The sequence below is a fragment of the Myxocyprinus asiaticus genome, chromosome 18 (genome assembly GCF_019703515.2).
Source record: "Myxocyprinus asiaticus isolate MX2 ecotype Aquarium Trade chromosome 18, UBuf_Myxa_2, whole genome shotgun sequence".
Taxonomy (NCBI): Eukaryota; Metazoa; Chordata; class Actinopteri; order Cypriniformes; family Catostomidae; genus Myxocyprinus; species Myxocyprinus asiaticus.
The window spans coordinates 10,949,561-10,964,676 of NC_059361.1; the positions used below are offsets into that span (position 1 = coordinate 10,949,561).

Consider the following 15,116-nt stretch of genomic DNA (forward strand, 5'->3'; position numbering starts at 1 on the left):
AATTAGAATACAGTTACATTCAAAAAGTATTTTGATTACTGAAGAGATTACTTTGCATTTTATTGTCATTTGTTTCATTTAATATTTAGTCCTTTCAGATGGAAAACATTTATACATATAAATGATGCGATCCAAAGTGCATTTGAACAGTGGTGAAACACTTTCTTATGATGTGTTACATTCATACGAGTAGACAGAGAAGTACGTTTGAAGTAAGTCTGAAGCAGAAGAAATAGAAATAAACCTTGTGTAAATTGTCAGCTTTATGCTAAGCTAAAATGCTATTTCTAGCCATTTTACATGCACGTTACCAGGCACGATCATATTTTTTTATCAAGAAAATTCACGTTGGATCATAAATTCTTTTTTTCTAGTAAGACATTTGATATTAGGGCAAAAATCATATTCTTGATTATTACGTTTTCCTGTAAAAATATCTAAAAATCCTTAAAACAAGATCAATTTGATTTATCTTGTTTTAGAAACAACACTGCATAAGATATTATTAGAGTTTTTATAGTCAAAACAAGTGAAACAATCTACCAGTGCTGAAGAAGTAATCCAAAGTATTTAGAATACGTTACTGACCTTGAGTAATCTAACGGAATACGTTATAAATAAAATTTTACAGCATGTATTCTGTAATCTGTAGTGGAATACATTTAAAAAGTAACCCTCCCAACCCTGGTGACCAAGAACCAGATAGTCACTCTGGTTGAGCTTCAGAGATCATGTGTGGAGATGGGAGAAACTTGAAGGACAACCATTACTGCAACACTCCAATGATCTGGGCTTTAAGGCAGAGTGGCCAGACGGAAGCCTCTCCTCAGTGCAAGTCACATGAAAGCCCGCTTGGAATTAGAAAAAAAGCACCTAAAGGACTCTCAGACTGTGAGAAACAAGATTCTCTGGTCTGATGAAACGAAGATTGGACTGTTTGGCCTCAATTCCAAGCATTATATCTGGAGGAAACCAGGAACCGCTCATCACCTGTGCAGTACCTTCCCAACAGTGAAGCATGGTGGTGGTAGCATCATGCTGTGTTGGTGTTTTTCAGTGGCAGGGACAGGGGGACTGGTCAGGGTTGAAGGAAAGCTGAACACAGCAAAATACAGAGATGAATGAATTTGAAAACCTGGTCCAGAGTGCTCAGGACCTCAGACTGGGCCGAAGGCTCACCTTCCAACAGGACAATTAATCTAAGCACACAGCCAAGACAACACAAGAGTGGCACTGTATATTTATTTTAAGATGCACCTTTATTTTGAAATTCCCTTGCCAGCCACATCCATATGCATTTCTGTCAGGTGATGCAGCAACCTTATGATATTCATCTTTTTTTATAAGCGCTAATCATGCTTCTCATGAGGCCGCATTTTCTATTTTAAAATGCTATGGAGCAATTCAACCAATTTAAATGGCTAAACAAATGCAATATTCTAAACAGCGCTGAAGAGGGAAAGAAAAACACCTGCCCTGTCAATTACAAGACTTTTCAAGTCTACACATAAACACCCTTACTAACATTTAGCACAGTAAACTGTAACAGAATTTTTCAATAGAACTGTTGAAGTTGTAGCCAAGAAAAAAAAAAACCCACGGATAACACATACTTTCCTGTCATGTGTATGTAGTATTTTGGATTTGGAAAGACTTGCTTGATTATTGTAGAGATGACAAATTGTCAATGTAGTGTTTACCTCATTCCACAAGGCAATGAGCTGTCATCAAACAATTTATGATCACATGTATGAGACTTTGTTTTTTGTATTGGGGATGTCCCAATCTGGATACTGGATTTGCGCTTTTCAGAGAGCTCAATAAAATATAAAAATTATATTTTGGTTGCATTTGTGAGATAATAAATGTACACTGAACAAAATTATAAACGCAACACTTTTGTTTTTGCCCCCATTTTTCATGAGCTGAACTCAAAGATCTAAGACTTTTTCTATGTACACAAAAGGCCTGTTTCTCTCAAATATTGTTCACAAATCTGTCTAAATCTGTCTTAGTGAGCACTTCTCCTTTGCCGAGATACTCCATCCACCTCACAGGTGTGGCATATCAAGATGCTGATTAGACAGCATGATTATTGCACAGGTGTGCCTTAGGCTGGCCACAATAAAAGGCCACTCTAAAATGTGCAGTTTTATCACACAGCACAATGCCACAGATGTCGCAAGTTTTGAGGGAGCATGCAATTGCCATGCTGACTGCAGGAATGTCCACCAGAGCTGTTGCCCGTGAATTGAATGTTCATTTCTCTACCATAAGCCGTCTCCAAAGGCGTTTCAGAGAATTTGGCAGTACATCCAACCGGCCTCACAACCGCAGACCACGTGTAACCACACCAGCCCAGGACCTCCACATCCAGCATCTTCACCTCCAAGATCGTCTGAGACCAGCCACCCGGACAGCTGCTGCAACAATCGGTTTGCATAACCAAAGAATTTCTGCACAAACTGTCAGAAACCATCTCAGGGAAGCTCATCTGCATGCTCGTCATCCTCATCGGGGTCTCGACCTGACTGCAGTTCGTCGTCGTAACCGACTTGAGTGGGCAAATGCTCACATTCGATGGCGTCTGGCACTTTGGAGAGGTGTTCTCTTCATGGATGAATCCCGGTTTTCACTGTACAGGGCAGATGGCAGACAGCGTGTATGGTGTCGTGTGGGTGAGCGGTTTGCTGATGTCAACGTTGTGGATCGAGTGGCCCATGGTGGTGGTGGGGTTATGGTATGGGCAGGTGTATGTTATGGACAACGAACACAGGTGCATTTTATTGATGGCATTTTGAGTGCACAGAGATACCGTGATGAGATCCTGAGGCCCATTGTTGTGCCATTCATCCACGACCATCACCTCATGTTGCAGCATGATAATGCACGGCCCCATGTTGCAAAGATCTGTACACAATTCTTGGAAGCTGAAAACATCCCAGTTCTTGCATGGTCAGCATACTCACAGGACATGTCACCCATTGAGCATGTTTGGGATGCTCTGGATCGGTGTATACGACAGCGTGTTCCAGTTCCTGCTAATATCCAGCAACTTCGCACAGCCATTGAAGAGGAGTGGACTAACATTCCACAGGCCACAATCAACAACCTGATCAACTCTATGCGAAGGAGATGTGTTGCACTGCGTGAGGCAAATGGTGGTCACACCAGATACTGACTGGTTTTCGGACCCCCCACCCCCGGACCCCCCCAATACAGTAAAACTGCACATTTTAGAGTGGCCTTTTATTGTGGCCAGCCTAAGGCACACCTGTGCAATAATCATGCTGTCTAATCAGCATCTTGATATGCCACACCTGTGAGGTGGATGGAGTATCTCGGCAAAGGAGAAGTGCTCACTAACACAGATTTAGACAGATTTGTGAACAATATTTGAGAGAAATAGGCCTTTTGTGTACATAGAAAAAGTCTTAGATCTTTGAGTTCAGCTCATGAAAAATGGGGGCAAAAACAAAAGTGTTGCGTTTATAATTTTGTTCAGTGTAATTGATTGTGTAAAACATAGCACATAATATTGTAATATCGATCGCAGGCTCCTGAATCCAGTCCTTTCGAAATCGCATTACAGCAGACTTTGAGGTATTGGCAAACATCGGATCGCTGGATAAGAGAATCGACATAATATCGTATCATGATGAAACTTGCGATTTACACCCCTACAGCTCACTAGGTTATGGAACAGAGCTTATGTAAGCTGCCACATTCCCACCATGTTGTTTCTGCCAAAAGTTGCTATATTGTCAGTAATATGTTACTTACAGAAGAGATTAAGCTCTGAGTTACCTGATTAAGCCTTAGAATGTTCTAGACTGAACTGTGACTGATATAAGTAAGAGCTTCTGGTTAGTTGGCAAAAATGTTTTTCATTTAATCTTTATCTCCCATAGTAGTGATTAGAGTCCAATCACATATTCTGATTATAAAACTGGTGTCTTAAAGGTGCACTCAGTAATTCTAATCCAATATACTTTTTGTCAAATTCTGCAAATATCTCCTCACAGTCTGCTAGCTGTCCGTTCTGTGGGTGGGCTGAAAAAAAATCTAGTATTGTACACAGCCCTGGCTCTGTAAATGGAACAAAAACAAAGTGGATCAGACCGATCCACTCAAAACTACTCCAGCCAGTCAGCAACAGGGGGTGGTTCTTGCGCGTGCACAGGATGTGGGGTGTGGGCAGAGCGAGAGGGAAATTCATTAGAAGAGTGATGACAAATCTGGCTGATGTGAACTTTCTAAACTCCAAGGAGGACAAATGGCTGAGAAACAGACCAAGAGAAAAAGGTTAGACGAATATAAACAAAAAAAGAAGGATTATGATAAGTCGAGGGCTAGGAGCCGCTTCAACATCGGCAAGGCTTTTCAGTGGTGGGGAGACCTCCGAGAGGTAAAAGGAATGAATTTGCGTGCACTGAAGGGAGGGGTTTGTTTATTTTGGCAGCTGAGTTCAAATATCAACCGTGTTTCTCAGGAGTCGCTGTGTGCACCTTTAAGTATTTAAGCTCCATTAATGTATTCATCTAAATCATGAACAATTTATCAGAGATGATCTTTGTTTCATAACCAGCACGTGTGTCTGCGAAAACTCGCAGCAGGAGTTTTGAGGAAAATTTCCCTCTGATTGCCTTGTGATGAAAAACTAAGATAGAAATCACATTCTGCTTGATGTAACGGCCACAGAGATTTGCCTCTAATCTTGTTTACCTCCCAACACATCTCCAAATGAGTGGCCCAGGGTTCCCTATCCCTCCGGCACAAAGTTGCTAGCAGCTTTATGTAAACCTGCGTAGGGCAACTATAATACGATGAGGACCAGTCTTTATTAATTTGCCATGCTATAATTTGAAATCGTTTGATTTAGGATGAGAGATAAAGTGACTTTCAAACATGAGAGACATAAGATAGACTGATTTCACTTTGAATTCGGCAACAGTAGGTCGAAAGTTCTGCTGCTGAAATAAGTCTGTGCTTACTCAAATTTGAACCACTGCCCAGTTTTTACGTAAAATGTCCACAGAGTGGCACCAAAAGCAAGTCATGTTTTTTGTAGTAAATGATGTAATACAGTCAAAAGTAATGCATATTTCTTTCAAGTCTACCCCCAAGCCCAACCCTAAAGCAGGGTTGGGCTAAAAAAAAATTTGAACTAAAAAAATTATCGGTACTCGTACTCATTCTCAAAAAAATGGTATCGGAACATCCCTAATTTTAGCATAAGTCTGCAACATAACAAAATGTGAAAAAAAATGAAGGGGTCTGAAAAAGTCAGTGGAGTAAAAAAGTAATTTTAGAGGGAAATGTTACCTCTGAATCTTTTCTTGGCTTCTATGGGGCAAGAAATTGTCTCAGAGGTTCCTCGTACAAGGCACTATAGAATCAGTGAGCATTTTATTAGCAACACCTGTACACCTACTTATTCATATGGAAGCAGTGCAAAACATAAAATCATGCAGATACGGGTCAGGAGCTTCAGTTAATGTTCACATCAACCATCAGAATGAGGAAAAAATGTGATCTCAGTGATTTCGACCGTGGCATGACTGTTGGTGCCAGACGGGCTGGTTTGAGCATTTCTGTAACTGCTGAGGATTTTTTCCTGGGATTTTCACACACAACATTCTCTAGAGTTTACTCAGAATGGTGCCAAAAACAAAAAAACGTCTAATGAGCAGCATTTCTTGGACAGAAATGCCTTGTTGATGAGGTCAACGGAGAATGGCCAGACTGGTTCGAGCTGACAGAAAGGCTATGATAACTCAGATAACCTCTCTGTACAACTGTAGTGAACAGAAAAACATCTCGCAATGCACAACACATCGAACCTTGAGGCACATGGGCTAAAACAGCAGAAGACCACGTCAGGCACTTTATTAGGACCATCACGTTCCTAATAAAGTGCACAGTGAGTGTAAATAGAGACAAAGGAAAAAATAAACCATTTGAATTGATGCAAAATATCTGATAGGGATGGCGCTTGCCAGTAATTCTGCAAAGTGGGGTAGATTTCAGGGTACATGGACATTTGTTTGCAACATTTTGTGTTTATGTTGTATGTTTCGCTTCAAAATAATAATAAAACAATTAGACATATTATCGTACCATTATGATATTTGCATTGTTACACATTTTCTTGTCTTTCTCAATTTTTTTAATGGCTTTAATTTATGATTTTTAAAATAACTGAAATGGGGGGGGGGGGTGCTTACAGTAATTGTCCCAATTATTTTATTTATGTATATATTGTTTTTGTTTTATATTGTATTATAATGTCACAATGAAAAAATATCTTAATGGTAAAAAAAATAAATAAAAAAAAACGTTATTGACTTTAAGCAAAACAGAATTTTATTCTCATTAATTATGATGTATTTTTTTTTTTATTATTATTTATTTTAAAGTGTCTATACATCAGGTTAGAAGTCTGTTTGTTTACTGCCTTTCATTTATGCTATTTTTTTTTTCAGTTCAAACAAAAAAGAAACACATTACAGTAAAATAATAACTTTTTCTTTTGATTTTGGAGTGAAATATGACCCTGACATGTTTTTGTGAGAATCAACCATTGGTTGGTGTAAGAGAGATGAAGAGGTTTGTCAGTCTCACGCTTTTGTTTCCCTTGCACGAATTACAATGCTTATTCCTCCAATGTCAAGTGTATCCTTTCAATAATGCATTCAGGAAACACGTTTCCAGATACAAATGTTCATTCCTCCTACCCCCTTCCATGCAAGTTAGAATTTACAGTATGTATTTCTATAATGTTATGCAATTGAGTGTGTGTAGAAAATTAAACAAGGTGGCCTAGACAACATGCCAGCAGGACGCAGACTCTGGAATGTGTTGTAATGAAAACATGCACCAGCTCTATTCAGGTCACCATTGTGTCTGACCTTCCCTATGCCAGTGGACATTGAATTTACTTTTATTTTAGAGTCCCAGGCACAACAGAACTCCCAATCTGCCTAACGTACCAAACATCAGCCTCCAAGCCTAAACAACCACCAAGTCATCCTGTAGACCATAAATACAATACTCCTTTGGCGATGTTTTCTTACTAGTGCAGTGTTTTTAAATGCAGCACCTTGAGAATCATTTTACTAGATCATTTTTGGAATGTTCACTCATTTATTAAGTATGTATTTACATAATATAAATTATGTCAATGTATGTCTGTCTGAACAATAATCCAGTGCATAAATGCCCACGTGGTCTGTGCAGTTTCCTTGTCACATGCTCTCAGTCATTTATAAACTTTGCCTGATCCAGCTCTAACTTGTTTTGACAACATAAATTTTCCACTCCTTACGTGGTGCTGCATGACCTTTAACCTACTGCATAACAGCAAAGCAATCCTGTCAACTACAGATCCAAATTTTCCCCTCCTGAACCAGCCCTGCTTTTACTCTCTCTTTTTAAGACAATATCACTTTAGCAAGTCTGCTGCACAGAATGTTCTGGACTTTGAACACATTCAGGCCTTGAGAGTAAAGCAATGGCAATTAATGCCGCCCTTAAATCCTGGGTATTTGAGAGAAAGTCAGAGACCATTCAGCATGTTGAGTTTTGATTGGCATGACTCATGATTCTCCCACAGTTAGATGCACTCATGATTCCCAATGAAGGACTGATAAAACCATATATATAATTCACTTAATACCTCTAAATTGCACTTAATTTCAAAGCCGATTTTGTTATAATCCTTTTCATGAAACAAAACTTTACAAAAAACCTACATTCATTGAATATGTTGTTTATTTAAGCCTATTACATCTAATTAAACAGTCGGTGAATTGACGATCATTAAGCTGCATAACATACTAAGTTCCAACAAGTCAAATCTTTGAATAAGAAGGAACACTTGTTCACGCATGCATACAGTACACACACGCACACACACACACACACACACAAAAACACACCATTTTGCTGTCTAACTTTGAGTGAAGCGCACACAGAGAGATTACCATGTGCCAGCCAACAGCTGGGAAGAGCTAGGGTTACATAAAGCAACAATGGTATGAGTGTTTGTGTGTGTGACAGAGAGAGGCCCCAACTGAGATTGAAACATTCTGATATACTGTATGAATACAAACATGTTCAGAATTACCATGGATGAGCTTCATCCACTCTTCTTTACTGCACTTTTACTTTATTTGCAAGCTGAGGGTTTGCTGGGGAGTTCAGCCATTTTTATCGGCCCCATCCTTCAATAACAGTCTCTTTGCAAAGCCTGCATTACATTTTGACAGGTTCACAAAACAAACCACACTTAAATGTTTCGCAAAAACAATTAAAATGAAACTGAAATGATAGTCCCGCCCCAAACTCACACCATTGGTCAAGCCACTGGCCACTCAAACAAACAGAAGAATGGGACTCATTCACTAATAATTGCATGGATTTTCCATGCTTATATGTACAGGAAAAGCTTTCATTAATAATTTCCTCCTGAATTAGGACTTACGCACATAAATGTGTTCTTACCTTCGTTCTAATGTTAATGAATCCGGATTATTCTACATGAAGGAGCATATGTACAAAGTTAGTAATTTGCAAAGACACGCCCAAACCATCTCCATATAAGGGCTTTTAGCACCGCCGTACCTGTACAGTTGTAAATGTGTAGAGAAAGATGCCATCGAAGCAAAAGGCCAAAACACATCACACCATAATAGCACAATACAGCATTACAATTTAGAATGATTTTATAATATTCAACACTTTGATGGATGAACTTTTGCGTACATGTGGTTTCAGATGGTCCAAAATTATTTAGTAAATTTTCAATAAATTGATGAATCATTATTTTTTCGTGAAAACATTCCAACTCAGATTTCACAAATACATGCGTATGCACGGTTAGTGATTGAGGCTCACCTTTTTATAGCCACAGAACATTTGGAACAAGCAATTTTTGCAACATAGTTTCAATTTTGGAATGAAAACTAAATTAGAGTTTGTTTTTATAGTACACAATGAACTCTTTCATTTCAAAGGATCAAAGGACATTTTATTCTAAATACTAGACTTCTGTCATTTGATCCCTTGGCAACTAAAACTTTCACAGATTACTTTTTGTGTACACCTTTTTGCTCCCCCTTTAGTGAGCCGCCGGCGCCCCCTTTCCATAGCGCCCCCATGCACTGCATACCTTGCATATATGGTGTTTGAGGCCTCTGGGTGCCTATTTCTCCAGGGCATCGTGAAAAATGACAACCGTGAATCTGACAGTAAACTCATGACTGTGATAACATCATGACCAATGTAGAGTAAGCTATAACAAAGTAACTTTTTAGCATGACGTCGAAACTCATCCTTACCTGCGCCGATATCCAGCGCGTGCAGTTTCCAGGTTTTCTGATTGACAGCTTGTGTGGTAAAAGAACTTGCAACATATTAAAACTCACTCAATCAGAGTTTCTTCATGTTTAGCAGATCCCAATAGCTGGCAAAAGGAGGAACTGTCAATGTGTCAAAGTAAGACACTCTACTGTCTCTGATGCAAGCTGGTACAGCAAAAATCAGTATGAGAGACAGACATAATGGAGAGTTTTTAATGCATAAATGCTCTGTTTGAGATAAATCCCCAACTTTAGAGACATCGCACATTCATTTCATTATTCATTCCCGTTACACCGACACGCACCGGAGGAGATCTCACACAGGCGAGCAATCACTGCTGCTCAGAGGAGGAGCCGTTACACTTCAAACGCTCGCGGAAAGAGCAGACCACCACACAATGACCTATCACTACCGAGCGCGTGCTGACCAAAACACAACTGACTCTGCTCTCAGTTAACCTTACGGTTTGTTTGAGGTCTGAGAAAGGCCAACAACTCTAATTTAACACTTGAAGCCTGTATATCTATAATGCATTAAAAAGGTATTCACAATGCCTTACAGCACACATTATAATGCATCATGTCTTGCTAATACATTATAATATTTAACTATTAGTTACCCAATTACCCTTTAAAGAGTATAATGAATAATAACACATTTAACACATTATATTTGGTGTCCATCATGTGTTTTAATGGATTATACTCTTAAAAAGTAAATATAAAAAATATTTAAATGTGGTTGTAATTATTTATGAGTATTTTCAACTGATTATGTACAATTAGTGTGTATTATTATAGTGTATTCTGCACACTAATGCATTAAGAATGCCTCTATTATGCATTATATACATAGACTTAAATTGTTACAGGCACACTTAACATTTAAGTATCATGTTAATGCTTACATTTTCCCTATTTTACGAAAGCTGACTATACACTAGTTTCTTACATGTTTCAAAAGTCCTGTACTGTATATGAAAACGTTACAGTGTATTACTTCTGTTTATGGGGGATTTTCATCCAAAAATACAAAGCTGTCAAACTGAACCCAAACACCTGGATAATCACCTACTTTGTGCTTAAATATAAAGTTAAAGCTTCAACAATATTTTTTCTACTTCACAAGATCAGAAAACCACAGGGCCATGAGCACCACCAAACTGAATAATAATAATAATAATTAAAAAAAAAAAAAAGATTGTTTTCAAACCAATTTTCAGAACACTCACATCTGCCATTGATCAGATTAAATAATAAATACAGTTAGCTCCACCCTAAACTCATGCTATTAGTTAAGACGATGTTATTCCCTGCGTTCCAAACAGCATACATGATGCCTTAAGAGGGCACTTTGAAGGGAGTACAATCATGATATCCATGTTGTAAAGACATTCCAAACAGAATTTCCAATAAAAATGACTTAAAAAGTGAGTTCTGAATAAATTAAATTATTTTTGAGCCTCACACTTTTTAGTCCTCTGATGCCATCATGGTTAATTGTAAAGTCTTCTTAGGGAATAGGGTGTAGGGATGATCACTTCTGAATGGAACACACCCTTCATGTCAGGCTAGTCAGGACCAGTGGCATGCACAGATCTCAGCAGGGACAGGGGTGGAAGGATTAAAAAAGGGCACTGAAAAAAAAAACTATGGTATTTGTTATAAAAAACTAATAGCCTAAACACATGTAGAAACCTTTAACTACATCTTTCACAGTTGCAACAAAAAAAAACAAAAAACTGGTTCCACCCGGAGGTTGTAGAACCTTGCAAAGGTGTTGGGTGTTGCCCAGCACGCTGCTCTGCAAATGTCTGTTAGAGAGACACCTCTGGCCAGGGCCCAAGAAGCCGCTACACCACGGGTAGAATGGGCTCGTAGCCCTACCGGGGGCGGCATGTTTGGGCAAGATATGCCATAGTTATGGCGTCAATGAGCCAGTGGGCGATCCTCTGCTTGGAGACAGCACTTCCTTTCTGCTGTGCACCAAAGCAGACAAAGAGCTGCTCAGAGACTCTAAAGCTCTGCGTGCAATCCAAATAGATGCGTAAAGCATGCACCAGACACAGCAACGACAGGGCTGGGTCTGCCTCCTCCTGGGGCAGCGCTTGCAGGTTCACCACCTGGTCCCTAAAAGGGGTGGTGGGAACCTTGGGCACATAGCCCGGTCGGGGTCTCAGGATCACGTGAGAATAGCCCGGACCGTACTCCAGGCACGTTTCTCTGACAGAGAACGCTTGCAGGTCACCTGCCCTCTTGATGGAAGTGAGCGCAGTCAGGAGGGCAGTCTTCAAGGAGAGTGCCTTAAGCTCGGCTGACTGCAAGCTCAAAGGGGACTCTCTGTAGACCCTGAAAAACTACAGAGGTCCGATGAGGGAACGAGGCGCGGCCTGCAGGGATTCAGCCTCCTGGCGCCTCTTAGGAACCTGATGATCAGATCATGCTTCCCTAAGGACTTACCGTCGACTGCGTCGTGGTGTGCTGCTATGGCAGCAACGTACACCTTCAAGGTGGAAGGGGACAGCCTCCCTTCCAACCTCTCTTGCAGGAAGGAAAGCACTGATCTGACTGCGCATCTCTGGGGGTCTTCCTGACGGGAAGAACACCACTTAGCGAACAGACGCCACTTAAAGGCATACAGGTGCCTCGTAGAGGGAGCCCTAGCCTGAGTGAACGTGTCTACCATCGCAGGTGGGAGACAGCTTAGGTCTTCCGCGTCCCATCCAGGGGCCAGACATGGAGATTCCAGAGGTCTGGGCGCGGGTGCCGGATGGTGCCCCTTCCCTGAGAAAGAAGGTCCTTCCTCAGGGGAATTTGCCAGGGGGGAGCAGTCGCGAGGAGTGTGAGGTCCGAGCACCACGTCTGGGCGGGCCAGTAGGGTGCTTACCAAGACAACCTTCTCCTCGTCCTCCCTGACCTTGCACAGGGTCTGTGCAAGCAGGCTCACTGGGTAAAACGCATATTTGCGAATGCCAGGGGTCAAGGAGACCGAGTCCAACTCCAAACCGAGAAAAGAGATGCTCTGAACCGGGAGGAGCTTGCTATTTTCCCAGTTGACCCAAAGCCCTAGTCGGCTGAGGGCACCAGGTCCCTGTGTGCACACAACACGTCTCGAGAGTGAGCTAAGATTAGCCAGACGTCGAGATAGTTGAGAATGCGAATGCCCACCTCCCTTAACGGGGCAAGGGCAGCCTCTGTGATCTTCGTAAAGACGTGAGGAGACAGGGACAGGCCGAAAGGGAGGACTTTGTACTGATACGCCTGACCCTCGATTGCGAACCGCAGGAAGGGTCTGTGTCGAGGAAGGATCGAGACGTTAAAGTACGCATCCTTCAGGTCTACCGCCGCGAACCAATCTTGATGCCGGACGCTCACTAGAATGCGTCTTTGCGTCAGCATCTTGAACGGGAGTCTGTATAAAGCCCGGTTCAGTACTCGCAGGTCCAATGTTGGCCGCAACCCACCACCTTTTTTCGGAACAATGAAGTAGGGGCTGTAAAACCCTTTCTTCATCTTGGCTGGAGGGACAGGTTCTATCGCGTGCTTCCGTAGGAGGGTAGCGATCTCTGCGCAAGGTAGCAGCGTTTTCGTCTTTCACCAAGGTGAAGTGGACACCACTGAACCTGGGCGGATGCCCGGCGAAGTGAATCGCGCAGCTGAGTTGGACGGTCCGTACCAGCCCTCGTGACAGGTTGGAAGGCGCAAGCCATGCGTCCAAGTTCCGCGCAAGGGGGACCAAAGGGACAACGTCATCAGATGTACTGGCAGGTGGGGCCTCGCGGCGGGGCAGAGCTCGAGGTGCCACACCACGTCATGGCCGTGCTGAGTCCGAGGACATCGAAGCACTTACCTGGCTCCTTGTGACCACCCCCAGAACAGCCTGGGACGGGAGGAAGAGGCCTGTCCTCATGACCCATGGAGACTGTCACATCGGGGGCGGATTTGTGCCACAGCTGGGCGCTCAGGGCGGGAGACCGCCGCTGGAGTGCCAACCTGCCAAATGGAGTGGTGGACGGTGGTCATGATGCCAGTCGTACACACCGGATACGTGACCCAGGGAACAAGGAAACCACTCTTGCTGAGCTCTTGAGTACTGCAGCCACTTGGGCATGCATCGCAATTAAATGCAAAAGGTAACAAAAAGATGAAGATCTGCTTACCAGCTCCAGAGCAGCGGGTTTCGTTGTCCCTGGGTCGCCCGTCTCAAGGGCGCTTTGAAGCCTTTCACGGGGTCTGGGCGGCCGTGAGACGGGTGGCGTCTGCTACCTGCAGTGGGCTCCACGCCGGGGCCGGGCCGAAGGGGCGGGCTGCGGCAGAGCTGGTGCAGTCACCGCAGGGGGACGCCCTTGGCGATGAGTAGATGGGGTGCAGGATCTTGAGCCGCGCCGGGGCAGGATATGCCGGCTAGCATCCATCTACTGCTCTACCATCGAGAACTGCTGGGCAAAGCCCTCGACGGTGCCGCCGAATAGGCCCGCCTGGGAAATGGGGGCAGCAAGGAATCGTGTCTTGTTGGCCTCACCCATCTCGACCAGGTTGAGCCAAAGGTGGCGCTCCTGGACCACTAGTGCGGCCATCGTCCGCCCGAGAGGCCGCGCCTTGACCTCCGTCGCTCAGAGAGCGATGTCGGTCGCCGAGCGCAGTTCCTGCATCAATCCCGGGGCAGAACTACCCTCGTGCAGTTCCTTTAGCACCTTGGCGGACTTGCAGGAGAGCCATGGCATGAAGGGCGGAGGCGGCTTGTCCAGCGGCACCGTAGGCCTTGGCCGTCAGAGACAACGTAAACCTACAGGCCTTGGACGGGGGCTTTGGGCACCCGCGCCAGGTGGCGGTACTCTGCGGGCATAGGTGCACCGCGAACGCCTTTATCCATCGGGGGATTGCCGAATAGCCCTTGGCTGCCCCACCATCGAGGGTAGTGAGAGCAGGGAAGCTGAAAAGATCAGGACCGGGCAGTAAAAAGTGCCTCCCGCGACCTTGTCAGCTCTTCATGCACTTCCGGGAAGAAAGGAACGGGGGTGGGGCGTGGCTTTAAGCAGCGCCGCGAGCCAAGGAACCAATCACTGAGCCACGAGGGTTCAGGGAAGAGCAGTGAATCCACTCTAACCGACGCTCGCAGCTGCCCGGGAAAGCATTGTCGTCATCTCCGCGTCAGCCTGTGACTGGGCGATCGACCCCGAAGGGAGGAGCCCAGCTGAGGCTTCCGACTGGACGAGCCCGTTCTCCGATGCTGTGCTCGAGAGCTCATCACTTTCGCGGGCTCCGAATAAGAGGTCAAACTCGCCGTGAGACGAGCCGGCGGACTCTCCCGGAAGCCCGATCAGGGCAGACGAGCGTGCTGGGGAATGGGAGGTCCGCGGGGGGATACCCGGCGGAGGCGGTCCCATTGGGGTCCCCAAATCGCCCCCAGTGCTAGCCGCGCTGTCCTCAAACCCCTGGGTAAAAGGACCGAGGCGGGAGCCTCTGGGGTGGCTCGCTTTCTTACGAAGGCGAGCCGCGACCGCAACGTTGCCATGGACATATTCTCACAATGAGAACATGACCATCCACGAACGCTGACTCCGCGTGAGCAGTGCCCAGACACGAAAGACAGTGATCGTGACCGTTAGAAGGCGAGAGATAACGAGCACAACCAGGAATAACACACAATCGGAAAAGCATCTTTAAAAAGACGCGTCTTTAAAAAGACGTTCCGTGTGTGCGCTCTTTTAGAGAAATATATACTCTTTTAGAGGGGAAAAATGCTCTTTCAGA

General features: G+C 43.9%; 1 protein-coding gene across 2 annotated transcripts in view; it reads right to left on the bottom strand.

Annotated features, from left to right (window-relative positions):
• LOC127456175 (protein Aster-B-like) overlaps positions 1-15,116 on the bottom strand; it is a 220,443-nt gene that overhangs the window by 151,611 nt on the left and 53,716 nt on the right. The window contains exon 1 of one of the 2 annotated variants that reach the window (XM_051724525.1): positions 9,342-9,643. The exons of the other annotated variant lie outside the window; for it this stretch is intronic. The gene's annotated coding sequence lies outside the window, so the exon portion shown is untranslated. Of the gene's footprint in view, positions 1-9,341; positions 9,644-15,116 lie in introns of those variants that run through there. 2 annotated transcript variants of the gene reach the window in all.